Raw genomic sequence first — 18,223 nt, 5'->3', positions numbered from 1 at the left:
TGACTCTATATGTCTCTACCTTTCCAGTCTATGGTCATGCCCTATGTTTCTAAAAGAAAAGTCTGCATATGTAATAAGTTTTTGGTCGTGTTTAATCCACATACACACAAATATACATATATTTCTGAAAAGGTAAAGTAGGTGACTGACTAGAGGCATAAATGGGCATATGTTGATCTTTGTGACATATTCCAAGGATGGAACCATTTTATGGAGTGTATTGATTGTGTTCAGCGAGATCTGTGAATCAGTTGTAAAAACGGCACCTCATACTGTATAATCTTTGAAATAAATGCACTGAACATTTTCAAGGTTTAGAGGAAAAGATTCAAACAATGCTTTATTTGTTTAGAAATGTGCAGAATGTGTTAGATAAACCAATCAATACCTAATTACTAGTCTGCAGCCTTCTCTATTTAATGCTCAGGCTTTCACAGAGATAAACCACCTGCTGTGTGACCTGATGTATTTGTTCTGACAGCACTTTTAAAGGGATTGCTCAAAACCTGGCAATAACTACATTATTCCAAGAGAAATAATTTTCCAGGAGACTTATTTCCACACATGTCCAAGTAAATATATAAAATCACTGAAATTCTTGAGCAGATAAATACACGAAGTCAAAAATCTTTTATTCTGTATAAAATGCATGAAATACAATTTTAAAAGCATTTCTTTTGTACAATATTGAGTCAGGAATGTTCAGGATGTTAGCTGTCCTGTCTACTACTATCTATATGTAAATTTTGATTAATGGGTTAAGTGCCTATTCTAATGATTATTTACTCAAACCTCACTGCGATTGGTCCACAAATAATTCCTGAACTCAGTAATTCCTTCAGTGATTCCACCTAAAATTTTAAATAAAAGTTAAAATCAAAGTAATGACTAGTGACCTTGGAGATGATAATACACAAGTATCAAGGTGAAAGCAAAAAAGAGAAGTACGGAGAAAAAAATAAACACTGTGAGTTATCTGACTCTGTGAGGAGAGACAATATAAAAAAAAAAAATCATTGAATTAAAGCCTCTTTAATACATGAGTACCTGGATCCTAGTTCAGAAAGTCTAGTGTAGTCAACAGTATCAGAAGTTACCATGTAAGTACTGCCTGAAGTTCCATTCTGTTTAGTTGAGCAATTCTTTTTTTGAGTTGTGACTTTAAACTGAATATTCTCCTATGATGCAGAATTGCCGCATAAGGGTTTGGTTTTTGTTTGTTTTGCTTTACCTATTTGCCAGTGAAGAAATATTTAACCAGACCTCGTATAAAATAAAGCAAATAATGAGGATGCTGCTTCTTTTGGTATTCTTAGATATTCTCAGAATGTGAACTGAAGGGGAAATTGAATTCTTTAGCTTCTAGTGCAGTTTTCAGAATCCGTGAACTTTGAATTCATATCAGTCTGTCTGGTGGAACATTGTGAAATGAGCTCTGTCAACTCCTTGCTTTGACTAATTTTGAAATTTATGTATAATGGGTAGGTATTTAACTGAAACAGAATTCAAAAGAACATGCCAGTGCTATAACTACACATCAAGGTGAGCTCTTCCTCAAGCATTTTCTATCACCATCAGTAACTGCAATAACTTTTTTAAGAAGAAAAGATTGCTTGCCTATTCTAAAGGATCACAACCTAGAATCTGCCTTTCCTGCCTCATAATGGCTTTAAAAACTGCCCAGTGGACCATGATGGATGGTTGGGACTGCTTTTATGGTGGGTGTGGTGTGGTTACATATATCTGAAGAAGTGTGAACTTACACTTCTAAATTGCATGCATTTACCTCAATAAAAAATCAACCATTACCTCAATAAAAAATAAAATTGCAACAAAAAGCTCAGCTCTAGCTGAATATAATCAATATTTAGATGAGGCTGTGTTTGTATGAGGAACAGCTACCATATTCAGTAGCTCTTTTATAGTGTGCAGAAATGTAAGTGTAGTATATTAGAATAACTTGTTTTTCTTTAATATAGGCATCTTCATTATTTGGGCTGCTATAAAATACCACAGACTGCGTAGTTTATAGATAACGGAATTTTTTCATATTTCTGGAGGCTAGAACGTCCACAATAAGATCGTCAGTAGGTTTAGGTGAGGGTCATTTTCCTGGTTCATAGGTGATGACTTTTCAATGTGTCCTCACATGGTGGAAACATTGTAGAATTCCCTTACCAGTGCACTAGTCCAATTCATGAGGAGTAGAGTTTCATGACCTAATCACCTCCCCCATCACATTGGGCCTTAGGACCACAGCATGTGAGTTTTGACATAGCACAGACATTCCAACCATAACAACAACCACACCCTTTATATGAGGTTATTTACATATTAATATATTTTACATAGACGCAAAATTTATATATAATTTATACACATATCCACATAATATATTGCATTTATGTGCACATAAAATTCATTTATGTGCATATGAATGAGATGTATATAAATATATGTAATAATAGATATATATGCCCTGCAGAATGCCAGAAAGCATATCATGCATGTGTATTCATGGGTGGTTGTATTTGTGAAAATACACAAGCTTGTGTTCTTGTATGGGATTACTCTTTTCATTGCAAGGTGCGTGCGTAGATTGTATTTCTCTTTTCATACAGTAAATAAAATTTTCTCTCTACACCAGTCTAAATATTTCCATTTGCCTTCATAAAATCTGTTTCTCAATTATAAATATATACATTCTGCTCATATAAATTTGAAGATTCAATATTTGAAGTCTTAAATATTCAAAGGCTTTCTTTTTCAGTCAAAGATAGTAACTTCATGGACTCTTTATATTTTGTTCAGTCATTTCGTTAGCAGGGAGTATGAGGGATACCCCCTGAGGACCCCAAATTTGCCCACTCTAAATGGATTCTGCCATCCATCGCCTGCAGACAAAACATAATCTAGTGTATAGCACACTCAGTAAAAGAACTTTAATGTGAGGGCCTCCCCGGTGGCGCAGCGATTGGGCGCTGGGTTGCGAAGCTGCTCGCAGCCTCTGCAGCGCCGGCTCGATCCCCGGCTGCTCCCCGGCCACTGGAGGAGGGTCCCACATGGTGCGCAGACCTCTCCTGCCGCCCGCTGCTCCCCTCAGCAGGGTGCTTTGGTCCTTCTGCCTGCTCTGCTCCCCACTCTAGCTCTGGTGAATTCTCTCACCCTGCCGTGCTTCTGACTGTACCCAGTGCTTGTATAAATAAATAAATAAATCTAAAAAAAAAAGAAAATTATATTTAAAAAAAGAACTTTAATGTAATTAGTTTGCAATAGAGAATTAGTTTGCAAAAGATAAGAGTCTGGACCTTAAAAGGCATCAAATGAATTGCTTTCCTTCTTATGATCTGCCATTATTATCAGCCATGGAATATATTTATTAGATGACAATATAATTAGTAATACATAAAATCAGTAAGATGTATCACAAAGTAATATGTATAACCATTAAGAAAGTAGAAATACAAGACACATACTAGGAAAATATCTTTGACAATAATATATATATATATATATATTCCTTCAATGTTTCCCCCATATATATTTTTTCATGATGCTAATTTGCTACAATTAATAATCAGTATTCAGTAATTAATAATTAAATTATACTTAACACTGTTTAACTGAAACTGTTTTAACTTGGTTAAGTCACCATCATCTAACAGTTCATAATAAACTTAAATGTAATTTAGTCATAAGTGGAAATTTCTGTATTTTGAAAACCTCAGGGACTAATTTAGCAGTGACTGGCTATTTAAATAGGACAATCTTCAGCTATATTAATGTCAATTCCTTCTCAATTGCTGTTACTATTTTTATGGAACTTTTAGGCTATATATATGAATTTTAAAATATTTTTATACAGCTCTCATGTTTTCAAATATTTATACCTTTGTACATAGTGTAAGCTCTTTATTTGTAAAGCAACTTCAAAAGTAGAGCGGCATTAAGTGTATTGTAGATATCCTTCAAAGTGTGCTGAATGGATTAAATTGAATCAAATGCAATTATTATAAATGTCTTTCAACTGCTTTTTAATTTCCCAAAACATTCAAAATTATGTAAATTTCAAAACCTAATTCTTCATATGAATGCTGAATCTAGTACTTAAAATGAGAACCCAGATGAGTGGGTAACACCATTTCTCCCCCCAGTTTTTTTTATTGGGTTGGTTGTAAATACACATACATACTCCATGAGCAAGTTTTTTCTGCCCCCAAAATAACAACGTTGTCAAATGAAGCACTCCAAAATTTGTTTTTGGTTTTCAATAGAAATATTTGCATCTTGATATATTTATTTTGAGATTGAACTATTTTTACTTAAATGGGCTTTATTTTTTTTAATACACAAACTATTAAAATTACCCATGAACTCTAAGACTAATAACCTGACACTAACATTAAAAAGTATATACTAGAGAGTTTCTCCTCCTTTGGAAGAATTTCAAACTATCATTTAGCAGTTTTAACTTATTGAAACATACCTTAAATGTATTTGGGAAACAGAGATAGTAATATTGTAAATTAATAAGTTATATTTCCAAATATGTGCATGTTATTTTTTTTTTTTCAGTTTGACCAAGAAAAATTTTATTTTGGTTGTAGTAACTTTGTTAATTGCACAAAGTTATGTTTTGTTTTTGCCATTTATATGTCAAACAGGCCTTTCTGAAAGAGAAATGTTTGTTAAAAACAAAGCAAAAATAAAATCCAAACCTCTTCCATTTAGATTATTTAATTTTTATTTGTTTGTTTTTGAAGTTGCTGTGTCTAAAGTTCTTCACTCTGGCTTTAAAATGTTAACTCAAAACTCCAATTTTCTACTTTGTATAACATCTCCTTTTTAATAGGACTTGCAAGTTTTAATAGCAGTAAACCATAGTAACTAAGAGAAATCTTCCTTTAGAGTAACTTTCTTCTTTCTGAATATTTCATTTTTTTTCTATTAGACTCAGAGCTCACTTCAAATAAAACATTATTAAAGTTGGAGAATAAAGGACAAAAAATAACTTGGCTTATAATCACTAGGAAAAAAATGTAATGGAATACTTAAAGCATGCAGTTTTGAAGTTTTGTTTTTGTTTTTTTTTGTTGTTGTTATAAAGCTTAGCTTCTAAATTTAACAGAGTAAACGTATTTTATCACCATCCATGGACTAGTTCAAATTCACTGCAACAAAATAATCTAAAGGAAGTTTTGATAGAAAAGTCATGACTTATACTTTTTCTTTCATTGTAAAATCAGTTATTGAAGAAAAATAACAAATTAAAGTCCAGGGAATTGTATCCCTTTTTCTTCAAAGAAGTGTACAAACAATATTGGTAAACATGATATTACATATAAATGCTTGTCACAGACATTTATTTAAAATCCTTTTAGGATGCAGTTGCTATGTTTTAATAACCTGTAGGCCTGTACCATAACATTGCCCATAGTTACTGTTACAGTGGGTTCAAAATTGCTCTAAAACTCCATATAGACAATGAATATAGACGATGAATATAGACAATGTCTACAAATATGTTAGTGATTTTTGCTTTTTTCTACATTTTACCAAAATAAAATCACTGTGACCTATTGCTGAAAATTATCCATATTTGTTCACTAGAGTCATACCAATGCTTCATGTTTTCATGTTTTTGGTTGACTTATATTTGAAAAATACATTTGCAGAAATAAATCAATATTAGCATACAAATAGAATTGAATATTATGTCAATAGTGATTGACAAAGTTGATATGAGTGGATATGTTGTGGGTTCCCTTATTTTAGATTTTTTTTTTTATTTTGGAGGCAGAAATGTAAAATAGCATTTCAATTTTCCAATCCATTTAAACTGAGAAGAAAGTAATAATCTAGAGAAACATAATAAAAGACTTTTCAGTTAGGATATGATTGACATACTGCTAAAGTATGTTTCAGTTGTAAAGTCAGACCAGTATCAATAAAACTGTGTTGACTCTGTTGGTATCCTCAGGCTCCTTTTGCCCACACATAATTGATTTTAAAGTTATGACTACAGAAGAAAAAATAACACTTTGTATGACTATATGGATTTCTACTGACATAGCCCTATTGTTTTATTTGAAATGCATTTGAAGGGAAATGAAAATGTAACCTAAAGCAAGTATAACTAAATTTTCTTAAGCATTTCTCATAATGGAAAATAAAATTTGAAGCTTTGTATATTATTACAATGTAGGAAAATATATGTGCATATGTAAAATTAAATAATAAAATAATACATTACACAAATGGAGTGTTAGCCAATGCAGTTTTAGATGCTATGAAATGAATATAAATATTTATAAAAGGAAAACAGAAAGGACTGAATTAAAAAGGGAAAGGTAATTCTGTTCTACATGTAGAAATGACAATCCATAGAGAGAACAGTTGGATTGAAGATGTTAAACAACTTAAACTCAGAACATTGCTGAGCAATATCAATGTATAATATGCATAAAATAAAACAATTTATAAAACCACATCTATATAATAAATGACTTTAGATGTTAAAGACATGTTTTTAAATAATGCATTGCTTTCATTTAAATGCAAATGAATGGATCATTTTCTTATAATTTTATTTTCTGAGCTATCAAAGGAAAACTTTGAGTTATATCAGTGCAAAGCAATTCATAAATTATCTTGCCCAATTTTTCATGTGAAAAGGGTGTAAAATAAATTCAAATTAATGTTAATTTATTATTTAACTACACAATTGAACTTTGATGTGATGTATCACAAAATAAAGGCATGAAAGCAAAGATTTCAGATTAAACATATCACATACACTTTTGATTGATAGCACACTTTTACAAGTTATGGTACTGACCAATTTTTCTAAATACTGTGACAATATGTGCCTCTTTGGTTGATGAAAGGGTGAAGTTATTCTAATTAAATCCCTTCTTTTATCTCTCTTTCAGTGAGGTGTATTTTGAGTTTTATAGCATCTGATCTGGAGTGCCACTTAGGAAATGCTAAGGTTTTTTTTTTTTTTTTTTTTTTTTTGCTTTCTACCACCACTGGGCTTACACACTCATAAGTCACTGCAGAACCAGACACTTCAGAAGTGATTAATTATAATAGCCATGGCCCTTGACAGATTTTGATCCCCATCAGAAATTTGGCATCATGTACCTGAAATACTAAGTATTTCCTTAATGATTTAGTATCCCCAATTCTATGTACTATTTCATTTGCAGTGAAAAAAAATCTTTCATTTTGGAAGGGATTCAATGATTTCTTTTTCAGTATCTGCCAGCTCAAAAGTAACCTGATAGTGAAAGCCACATTTTGTCATGCTTTTCCTAATTTTAAAAAAAGGGAAGATGACATTCATTTCCTTGTAAATATTATAGTAGTTATCGCCATCTTCCAACTAGCAGATGTCTGCCCCATGTATCAAATCATAGCATGTGTGAAGTATTAAATGTTGTGCACACCAATATATGGTATGAGACATAATAAAAAATACATTTTTACCAATTTAGTATATTCCCATATTCCCCTCTGCCAATATTTACTGTTTGTCAGTGGTGAAAAATAACATTTTTGAATAGTTCAAAATGCCAAATCAATGAAATTAAGCATTTTACTGTGCTGTTTGACTAGAAATTTTATTTTTTATTTTTTTAAAGTTATTTATTTATTTATTTATACAAGCACTGGGTACAGTCAGAAGGTGGGAGGGTGAGAGAATTCACCAGAGCCAGAGCGGGGAGCAGAGCAGGCAGAAGGACCGAAGTACACTGCTGAGGGGAGCAGCGGGCGGCAGGAGAGGTCTGCGCGCCATGCGGGACCCTCCTCTGGTGGCCGGGGAGCAGCTGGGGAATAGAACTGGCACTGCAGAGGCTGCAGGCAGCTTGGCAACCCAGCTGGGAGGCCCATGACTACAAATTTTAATATGAATGCAAGAATGTGAAATTTTTCAATTAAAAGAAAATGTTCAAATTTAAGGAAAGATTCTATATTGTAGATAGGTAGTAAAAATCCTTTTTTATTTTTCTGCTTTTTTCTTTCAATGTTAACTTTGAGATCCTTGAAGAAACAGCGATACCACAAGATGTATGAAATTGTTAGTCTTATGAAAAAAGAGCAGATGTTTTATGTATAAGAAATTGCATTAATTCACAAGGAGAGAATAACTGACTTAAAACAAGGCAAACAAGCTATTTCATATATTATTTTGAAAATATTCATTTTAATTTATTTTTAATTCAATACTTAATATATAATGTTTTATGGAGTACTCAAACTTTAGCATGCAGAAGAATAAATTATATAATTTGTTAAATCAGATGTCTGAGAATAACCACAGAGATTTTAACTATATAGCTCTTGAGTACATCCATAGAATTTGTATTTTTAAGAAGTTTCCAGATTTTGGAGATTCTTCCTGGAAGTGGAAAACTTTTTTAGTAGGACTGCTTTAGTATTTAAACATTAAAAATACATAATTGGGGCCTCCTTGGTGGCTCAGGGTTAAAGACACGGCACTGTCAAGCATTGCCAGCCACTGTAGCATGAGTCTGATCCCGGCCAGGGAGATGACTCACATGATACAACAGAGCTCTCCTGTTTCGTCTGCTGCTTCCCTCAGCAGTGTTTTCCAGTGGATCCACCTGTTCTGTTCCCCACTCTGTCTCTGGTGAATCCTCTCATCCCTCTGCTCCCACACCTCTGCCCTGTACCCCAGTTCTTGTATTCATAAAGAAATAAATCTTTTATACATTAGATATTATTCAACAGGGAATTAAAGTGGGAAAAAGTGTACATGACAGTCCTTACACTTTTCTCTGAAAAACTCTTTGTCAATGACCAGAAGGCAGAGTGTTGATGAAGAGTGAAGCTTTCTGTGCCCAGGTCTCCTCTGGGTAATCCTCACTACTTTCATTGCAGAACTTGTTTGTCCTAGTGCCCTGAAAGTGTTTGAGATTGACATTCCATTAGTTTATTCTTCTGGTTTGGTCATTACTACCACAGAACTGCTTTGCAAATGTGGGCATTAGATTTGAGTTCTTTAGTAACATGCATCGTATCCGTGAGCATCCTGGCATCCCATAGGCTTAATCAGTGCCTGTCACCTAGTAAGTGCTCAACAAATCTTTGTGGAATAAATGAAACTTGAAATATAAATCATACCACAAGGTAGATTTTCCTTCTCTAAACCTCTCTTTAGTTTTCTGCCTTATAAAATTTTGTGATCCAACACAAAATAGAAATTATCATGCATACTAATTGACTTTTTCATTGAGACAAGTGATTAGAATTAAAAAGAAAAAAACAACTCTGATTTCTTCTTACCTTGAAATTCTTAGCAACTTGCAAGTGATTGGTATATTTTATGTTCATGGCTGATAAGTGTTAGTATGATCATTATAATTTTTATCTAGAAAGGTTCAAGTGTTTATCCCCTTTCATTAAATTTATATCCTTATTTTAAATCTCAAGCATGGAATCATTATTTAATGTATATTAGTCTATCCATTACTTTCATTTACTTACTTATACAACGTAACCATTCCTATTTTATTTCTCCAGAAGTGTTACTTTCAATTTTCCATTGAAATACAAAGGAATTGAAAAGATATTTATTTTTTAAAGATTTATTTATGCATACAAGAACTGGTGTACAGGCCAGAAGTGTGGGAGGTGAGAGGATTCACCAGAAACGAAGTGGGGAACAGAACAGGCAGACTAACTGAAATACACTGCTGAGGGGAATAGCGGGTGAGATAGGAGAGGTCTGCTGCGCCATGTGGGTTTCTCCCTGGCTGGGGATCAAACTCCTGCTGCAGTGGCTGTGGATAACTTTATAGGTTGCATCTTAACCCCTTGCATCACCAGGGAGGTCTGAAAAGATATTTATTTTTGCAAATTGTTTTTAGAACTGCAAAATAGTATTAGTGACCTAAGTGACAAAATAAATTTTAAAATATTACCTACATGAAAATATGTTATCATTTTTGACACTCTCTTACCAGTTAAATGCTATTTTAATGAGACTAAGCAACAGTGTCTCACAGAACAGCAAGCTGTGTAACCTTGATAAGACTTATGTGAAAGGAATGCATATCGTATTAAATGAATTCTACCTTGGGCGCCTCATGTCTCTTTCAGTGATTACCAAAAAAAATTATGAGAACAAAATACTTTTAATTTTAAAACGCTGATAATGTCACTCTCTGCTGTAAGAAATTTTGTAAGGAGTACAATGAGTGTTACCCTTCGGCAAAGATAACATTGATGAAATTCTTGAAAATGAATCTATTTCTATTATTTCAAGGAAATCTGTCATGCAATCAAAATGACACATATTATTCCAATGTAAGCAAAACTACATTAAAATATCTAAATGAAAATCAAAGTAATGGGAGAATTTTGTCAGGATAGAAAAGAAGTAATGCTAAATAATTAGGGAAAATTTTAAGTGGGGAATGAAGATATCATCCTGGTTGACAATCAAACATATTCTTTTCTACTCCTGCCATAAGAGTCATTCTATTAATTTTGTTTTTGAGGAGTCCTTTGCACAAGTCACCTGTAATTGATACACCTCTCTCTGTTTCTTTCTCTCTTGCTATATATGTGTGTGACATTAATTTGGAAGATATTGTGAAAAATTAAAAACAGATGGATATTATATACACACAACAGAGATTATAAATAAGTTATTAAGATAAAAATTTCTTTCAAGTCTGTCTTTCCTGACTAAGTGCCCTAATAAAGCAAAAACCTGGACATATTCCAGTGTTGTAAAGTCTAGAAAACCACAGACTGTCAGAATATAGTAAGGTAGAAGCTGCAGTTTAATTCAATGGCATCATTAATATCATTGTTCCTAAGTAATCAGGGGTTTTGAGCTTTGTTATCTAGGTGAGCAATCTCTGAAAAGATTAAAAAATGAAAGTCAGTTTAGAAAACTTGTGTCTAGGGCCTCCCCTGGTGGTGCAGGCAGTTGAGCATTGCGCTGTGAAGCTGTCCGCAGCCTCTACAGCACTCTTTCGATCCCCGCTAAACAGAGGGTCCCACATGGCACGGCAGACCTCTCCTGTTGTGCCCACTGCTCCCCCTCAGCAGTGTATTTCAGTCAGTCTGCCTGTTCTGTTACCTGCTCTGTCTTTGGTGAATTCTCTCACCCTCCCGTGAATCTGGCCTGTACCCTGGTTCTTGTATAAATAAATAAATCTTAAAAAAAAAGAAACCTTGTGTCTACATTATTTATTTATTTATGTGTCTACATTATTAAGATAAATATTTGGAAGCTATATGGAAGGCAGCCCATTCACATGGACCATTAAAATTGGCTTATCTATAAATCCCTTAACTCCAGAATCAAAGGACCTCACATGACCTATAATACTTCTCTATGATCTCCATAATTTCCATTCTGGAATTCCCACCCTACATCGCATAGAACACATGGACATGCATGCACATATGAATACACATACAATTACAAAGTCTCTGTCAGTTTATATAATATAAAGTTTTCTGAACGAAATATGGAAATATTCTGCTAGAATAATGATGACTAAATATCCCTCTCAAAATGCCCCATTCTCCCATCATTAGAAAATGTTTACTCCGTCATTACACTTTAAGGAAATATTTTCTTTATTTTATAAATAAGGTAGTTTATAAATAGAGACATATCTCTATTTAGTCTATTTAAGAATACTTCCAAGTGTACTGACTAAAATTGCAACAACCTCTACATAGTATACTGGCTAATGGCATAGACAGCATCCTCAGGGACAGCATCCTACCCTCATCAGGTAAATCCCCCCATCTGAACCATAAACAGCATCTTCAGAGATCAGAGAACCATTCCTTGTGGTCAGCTATTTCTGACTCTGAGGAAGGATAAATTCAAGGAATTCTATATTTTGGGGTTTGTTGGGGATTTCTTTTTTGGCTTTGATAAAATGCTCCATAGTCTGAAGCAATGCTATGTGGATCAAAGTGATGATGAATAAAGATTACAAATTTCCAGATTGCAGTTTCAACTAAAGCATGGATGACAATGAAAGGAAATCAAAGATTTAGTAGGATAAAGTACTTACTTGTTTTTGTATTACTATGGGTCTAATGTTACCCAGCTGCTACCAGTATCGTCATTTAGTTGAGGTATAAAGATGGTAGTATGCTAAGAGGCACTGGTAGAAGGAAGTGAACCACCTCTTAATGCAGTTTCCTGTACTTTCAGGATATACGCCGAAGGAAGATACTTATGCTTGAGGATGGAATGATGCTGCCCACATTCATTGTTGGCTTGGTGAGTGAAATTATACATAGTTCATAAAATGAAGAGTTAGGTCAGATAGTTATTCCATGTTCTTGTTTTTAATCTCAATAAGGACTAAATAATGAATGAGAGCTCCTTGTTAAAAAACAAAAACAAAACCTTGTTGAAGAAAGCATTACTTTGCACCAAAACTATCTTCTAATGTGTTATCGTTTGTCAACAACTGATATTTTGCGTATTGCTAAGTTCTGAGTACAAGACATTATTTCTGTTGTTCCCATTCAAATAAAGTAGGATTTAAGTGCTAATTTAGTAAGTGGGTTAGAGTTATGCATTTCTTTAAATTTTAGGAAGATTTAGGTGTTGTATCATTTTCTTTGGGTAAGTGGTTCAAATGCAGAAATTTGCCTCTCCCAACAGAGAATGTATGTTGCAGACTGGAGGGGATAGAACCCTAAGCAACTTTACTAAAATGGCAGCCCCTCACTTTTGGTGAAATTTATTGCTCAGAGTTTGTAACTATGTTTCCCTAAGAACACTGAAAAAAACTTGCTAGTTGCAGATCACTAGTGTTTCTTGGCACAGGATCTCATTATAGTGGATCTGAGTGATGACCTGTGGGATGATGAGATGATAAACACTCTGGTACAAATAAATCACTACTCCAGAAAGAGAGTGATCCCTGACACAAAATGGGGTAGGTGGCCTGCTGTCCTTGCTATATTGTTTGGTGGCTTTAACAAATCCAAAAACTGCAGCTGTGATATTTTTAAAAATATTTTTCTGAAATTGCATCTCTAAGAGCCACTATAAATGAAATCACTATTTGATTATAATAATTTATTCAGTTAATTTAAGTGAGATGTGATTTTTAAAAAGTCCTTGCCTCTTTCATATATTTGATGAAGTGTTTCCTTGGTTGATCAAGAAAGCTAGCTTTTTATGTTTATCAGAGAGCCAGTGAAAGACTCTGTCAGAGGCTTTGTTAACACATTCCAAATATATATTCAGAAACTGGGAAAATAACCACAGGTTGTATTTTCCAAACTCTTGGATTTACTAAAATATTGAAAAAGGCCAAATTCAATTTGCCCAAATGACATTCTGGGTCTTGAGCTATCAATATTGCTGAAGTGCTGAAACGCTGAAATGATTACTACTTTCCTTTCCCTGGTATAGTTATCCTGGTTATAATACCCAGATACCTGGTACCTTGTTTGAGTCCCTTCAGGAAATGCCAGGGGGGAGATTTAAAATACACATCAATACTTTTGCTGAAAATTTTGAGCCATGTGCATAGAGTACTTTTCACTCGGGACTTCCAGGTCAGAGGACTGACACAAAATAGGTAATTTCATTAGTGGCCATAAATTTTCAAAATGACTCAAGATTTTAGTGTTGTTTATTTTGTTTTAAAAAATTAGGAGTTTGTGTGAAAACAGAAATGAGTTTTATATGATCATGTTATGAATGACATATTTTCGCTCCTTGTATATCATGATAAATCAGTCAGTATTACATTTGGCTATTTGGCTTAGCTGCCTGGTGACTGTACTAGCTCTGGGTTTTATTGTGACAACCACATAAAGCACCCTGGTTGTTATGTGTTGCTACTTTATTTTATTACTCTGGGACCTCATCATCCTCACTGAAACCAGGGAATCCATTTCAGAAAAAATGGATTCTTTCATCATTAGCCAATAGAGCATAGATACTTTTTTAAAATGATATTAATGTTTCCTTAACAATATATACACCAGTACTATAGCACAAGGGATATCTTTCGTCCTCTTTGTGGAACAAATTTAGGGTTAGTCTGAATGAATTTAGACATCACAAATGTATTTAACATTTCTGTCACACTAAAGTTTTTCTCACATTGGAGAAATATGTATTTCTAAACCTTATTTATTCCATGTTTCTCTTTTTCTAGGTTTCTGTTAATCAATACAGTATCTAATCACAAGTTTTAGTAAAGCTATTTAGATTATTATAAGCAAAATCTCTAAAAGTTTCACTTTTATTGACAATTATTATCCAGTTACTAAACATAAAACATGAAGGAAGGATATAATGTTTTAGAAATATCTAAGACTTCAGAATACAAAAGAAAGACATTTGAATCCACCCTCTGATATATATGTTTGATCTGTTACTTTGTGTAAATAATTGAACCTTTATCTGTAACATTAGCATCAACATGAAACAACATTATAGCCTATCTTTTGTTTTTAAAGATTTATTTATTTATGCGTACAAGAGCTGGTGTACAGGCTAAAGGTGTGGGGGGTGAGAGGATTCACCAGAGACAGAGTGGGGAACAAGCAGACTGACCCAAGTACACTGCTGAGGGGAGCAGCGGGTAAGTCAGGAGAGGTCTGCTCACCATGTGGGTTGCTCCCTCGTCGCCTGGGGATTGAACTGGTGCTACAGAGGCTGCAGACAGCCTCACAGGTTGCTTCTTAACCCCTTGTGCCACCAGGGAGGCCCATAGCATATCTTGATATAAAGGCCATTGTGAAGATTAAATGAGTTAACAGTCTAATAAATTGCAATTTTATAAAAGTAATCTATTATTAAATGTAAGGAGAATGAGTAAAATGAAATGATTATAATTAAATTCAAATTATCACAGTGTCTAGAGATTGTGTCAAAGATGGTGATAAAACATTTAACTAGAATCTGTTGAAACCTGGGATGGCATATTTTTTTTAATTATGTAATTGTAAAACTTTCCTGTCTAAACCATGAATATGCTTTTATTGTTAGTAATAAGTAGCGGCTTAAGTGCTTCTGAAACTGAATTCAAAAAAATATATATACTGAAACAATGCAGGTACACAAGCAATCGAAACACTAGTCTAACTTGAATTATTGCACACAAAGCAGTTCTATCTTGACAGGTAACTATTATTTATGAGAAGATGATATATTACTTTAAGTTCTCCTGACAGTCTTTATGTATATTTCTTTTACCCAGGACAGTTGCAATTTAATAGTGCATTAAAAGACCATGTGCTATACCATTTGTCATATGCTATATTTATATAATCTGTGCTATTTCCTGCTTGAGTCCTAATTAATCTAGCAAACACCTCATTACCTTTTTCAAAACCTGACTCTATTTTAAGGCTAATTATTAAGCTATTGCAATACCAACACAGTAAGTACACATACATATTTTTTTTCTTGATAGCCAGAAAATTCACTAAGAATTGATGAAAATTTTCTTCATACTAATGCTTTGGTCATGTTTAATTTTATCCTTTCTTGATAAATTTGACTTTGTCTTAAACTAATATAATACTTTTTATATACAATATCATCTAGACTTGATAAATAATAATATATGGCATTTAATAAAAGGACAGGCATATAAAGAAATGTAAAGTGACAGTAATGTTAATTTTTATCTATATTACACAATGACTCAGATTACTGAGACACCAACAACTAAATGAAAAACATTAACATTCCTATTAAACTTTTAACCCTTCCTGACATTTTATAAACTTGGGATATTAGCTTTCAAGATGAAAATTACAGGTAGAAAAATACCACAGACTACTTCTAAGTGTATACTACTTGTCTGAATATATTGAAATCATTTTCCCAAACAAATTACCACCAGAGAAAACAAACAAAACCAGAGGTATGGCAAATATCAGTGGTTCTAACCTTTAGTTTAAAAACTAATATAGTGTCTGAGTCCCCATTTTAAGAAAATGAAACACTAAGGAGACAATAGAGATAAAGCCCAGGAATCTACAGTTAAATAGCCCAAGGAAGCAATTCTTTGTATACATTTGGAGAAATACAGTTCTAATTTTCCTGTTCATTTTTGCTTTTCTTCTAGATCTCTAATATATCAAATAGATGGAAATATCTTTATTTTAATGTGTTAAGATAGACCCAATTTTTGTTTAAGAATAACTTCAAAAAGATACTGCTTCCTATGAACTCTCACTACCACTTGTAGGAAAACTATATTCTTTTTAAAAAGTAAATTTTTTAAAATGAAAGATCAAGAATGAGTCATCATTTATCCATATGCACAAATGACAGTTTGGATACACACAAATGAACAACAGTAAGTAGGGCTGAAAAGAAAACCATAGAACAATCAAAAACTGAATGATTGAAAATGTGGTTCTCAGCAATAAGAGACTTAGAAATATGTTGCCATTTGGATAATAATTGGTTTTCCTATGCATTAAGGACTAAAACCTAAAATGTCAGTAGCTCATCAATTACCATCTAGTAGCCTCCTGTGATGGGCTTTCTTATCAGACTTCAATTCCAAGCCATAATAGAATTTCATAAAAGCACTTCTACTTGTATTTAATTTAGATTTTCAATAAGTGCTGTATTTCAGGCAGGAAAAAAAAAAAGTATGTTTCTAAAGGCAATATTTTAAGATCATGCTGGTCCTACTTGAGACAAAGCCCTTTGCTGGTACAATAATCTAGGACAGAAGAAAATATAAAGCTTGTCATTCTCAGTGAAGAGAAAAATAGGCTCAATAAAATAGAATAAGTTTTGCCATATAACCAATTGTACTTGCTATCCTGGAGATTTTCTAGTTGGTTTCATTAATGAATACAACAATTATTAAATAAATGTTCATTTTGTGCCTTAGAAATAGTATTAAATACTGATATAGCAAGTATAATTGAGCCCTTATTCCATTCCACCTGTGAAAAAGTAGAAGTCTGAAGTTATTGCTACTGAAATTTATAAAAAATAAGGTATAAATCAGAGGTCATGAGAAAATTAAAACATTATTTTCACTTACATATTAAATAAAAACAAAACAGGGGGCCTCCCTGGTGGCACAAGGGGTTAAGCACCACACTATGAAGCAATCCACAGTATCTGCAGCACAAGTTCGATCACTGGCTGGCCAGGGAACACCCCACATGGCACAGCAGACCTCTCCTGACTAGCCTGCTTCTCCCCTCAGCAGTGTATTTCAGTCAGTCTGCCTGTTCTGTTTCCCACTCTGTCTCTGGTGAATCCTCTCGCCCTCCCGTGCATCTGGCCTATACCCCAGTTCTTGTATAAATAAATAAAATAATCTTTAAAAAAAGAGAAGGTAACTACATAGTCATATCATACAAATTATACTTTAAAAATAAGAATAGAGTAAAATCACATGTAAGAGGACTTCTTTTAAAGTGAATATATACTTTGTGCTCAAATTAAAACTTTAGTATGCATAAAAATAGGGATAACTGAATGAAAGAAAAAAATTAAAACTTAATATATATAAAAATAGGGATAACTGAATGAAAGAAAAAAAAATTGCTACCTGTAAATTAAAGGTCATGAGAAAACACATTTCAAATAGCCCTAAAAGAAAGTTCAGGCAAAAATATATATATTTCATAAATAGGCAGCATAAATTAAGAAATAAAGTAAATAAATGAAATTAAATTAAGTGCACATGTTAAATGAGTCAGAACACATGGTTACTATATTAGTTATTCCTGTATAATGGACTAACTTGATGTTTTTTTGCTGTGGAATATGGCTGTGAGTTTCTCATAGTTCTTTTGGGTAGATAGAGCATATAATTAAAAACTCTTATAAAAAACTTGATAGAGCCTTCATTTTTCACTTAGGAAAGCTGAGAACCTCAAGTAAGGAATTGTAGAAATGGGTTAATGATTTGGCAATAGTTACAAAAACTTGACAATATCTTCCTACACCCAACTGAAGTCACTGGGAGCATGACAGAAAAGCCCTTGTGAAAAAGTCAAGAATTTATTGTGGTTAAAAATTGAGAGAAAAAAATGGAATATAATCAAACATTTCATTAATTGGAGAACAGCCAATTATTTGGATAGTGACAGTATTGAAATTGGTTTAAATTGCTGGACATCTGGGGTGGTTTCAAAATAGGGTGGGGCATATTGAGAACTTTTTTCTTGTTCCTTGACTTTTTTTCAAAGAACATTGTGGGCT

At 33.2% G+C, this 18,223-nt stretch overlaps 1 long non-coding RNA gene across 1 annotated transcript in view; it reads left to right on the top strand.

Moving 5' to 3' along the window:
* Positions 1-18,223, top strand: part of LOC119259613 (uncharacterized) — a 339,306-nt gene that overhangs the window by 160,758 nt on the left and 160,325 nt on the right. Inside the window, exon 2 of the long non-coding RNA XR_005128513.2 lies at positions 12,218-12,286. This is a non-coding gene — a long non-coding RNA (uncharacterized LOC119259613). The remainder of the gene's footprint in view (positions 1-12,217; positions 12,287-18,223) is intronic.

This window comes from Talpa occidentalis, unplaced genomic scaffold (assembly GCF_014898055.3).
Source record: "Talpa occidentalis isolate TD23 unplaced genomic scaffold, MPIMG_talOcc4v2.1 talOcc4.5, whole genome shotgun sequence".
NCBI classification, from domain to species: Eukaryota; Metazoa; Chordata; class Mammalia; order Eulipotyphla; family Talpidae; genus Talpa; species Talpa occidentalis.
The sequence above is the reverse complement of the archived record's forward strand: the minus strand, read 5'-3'. Positions and strand labels throughout refer to the sequence as shown.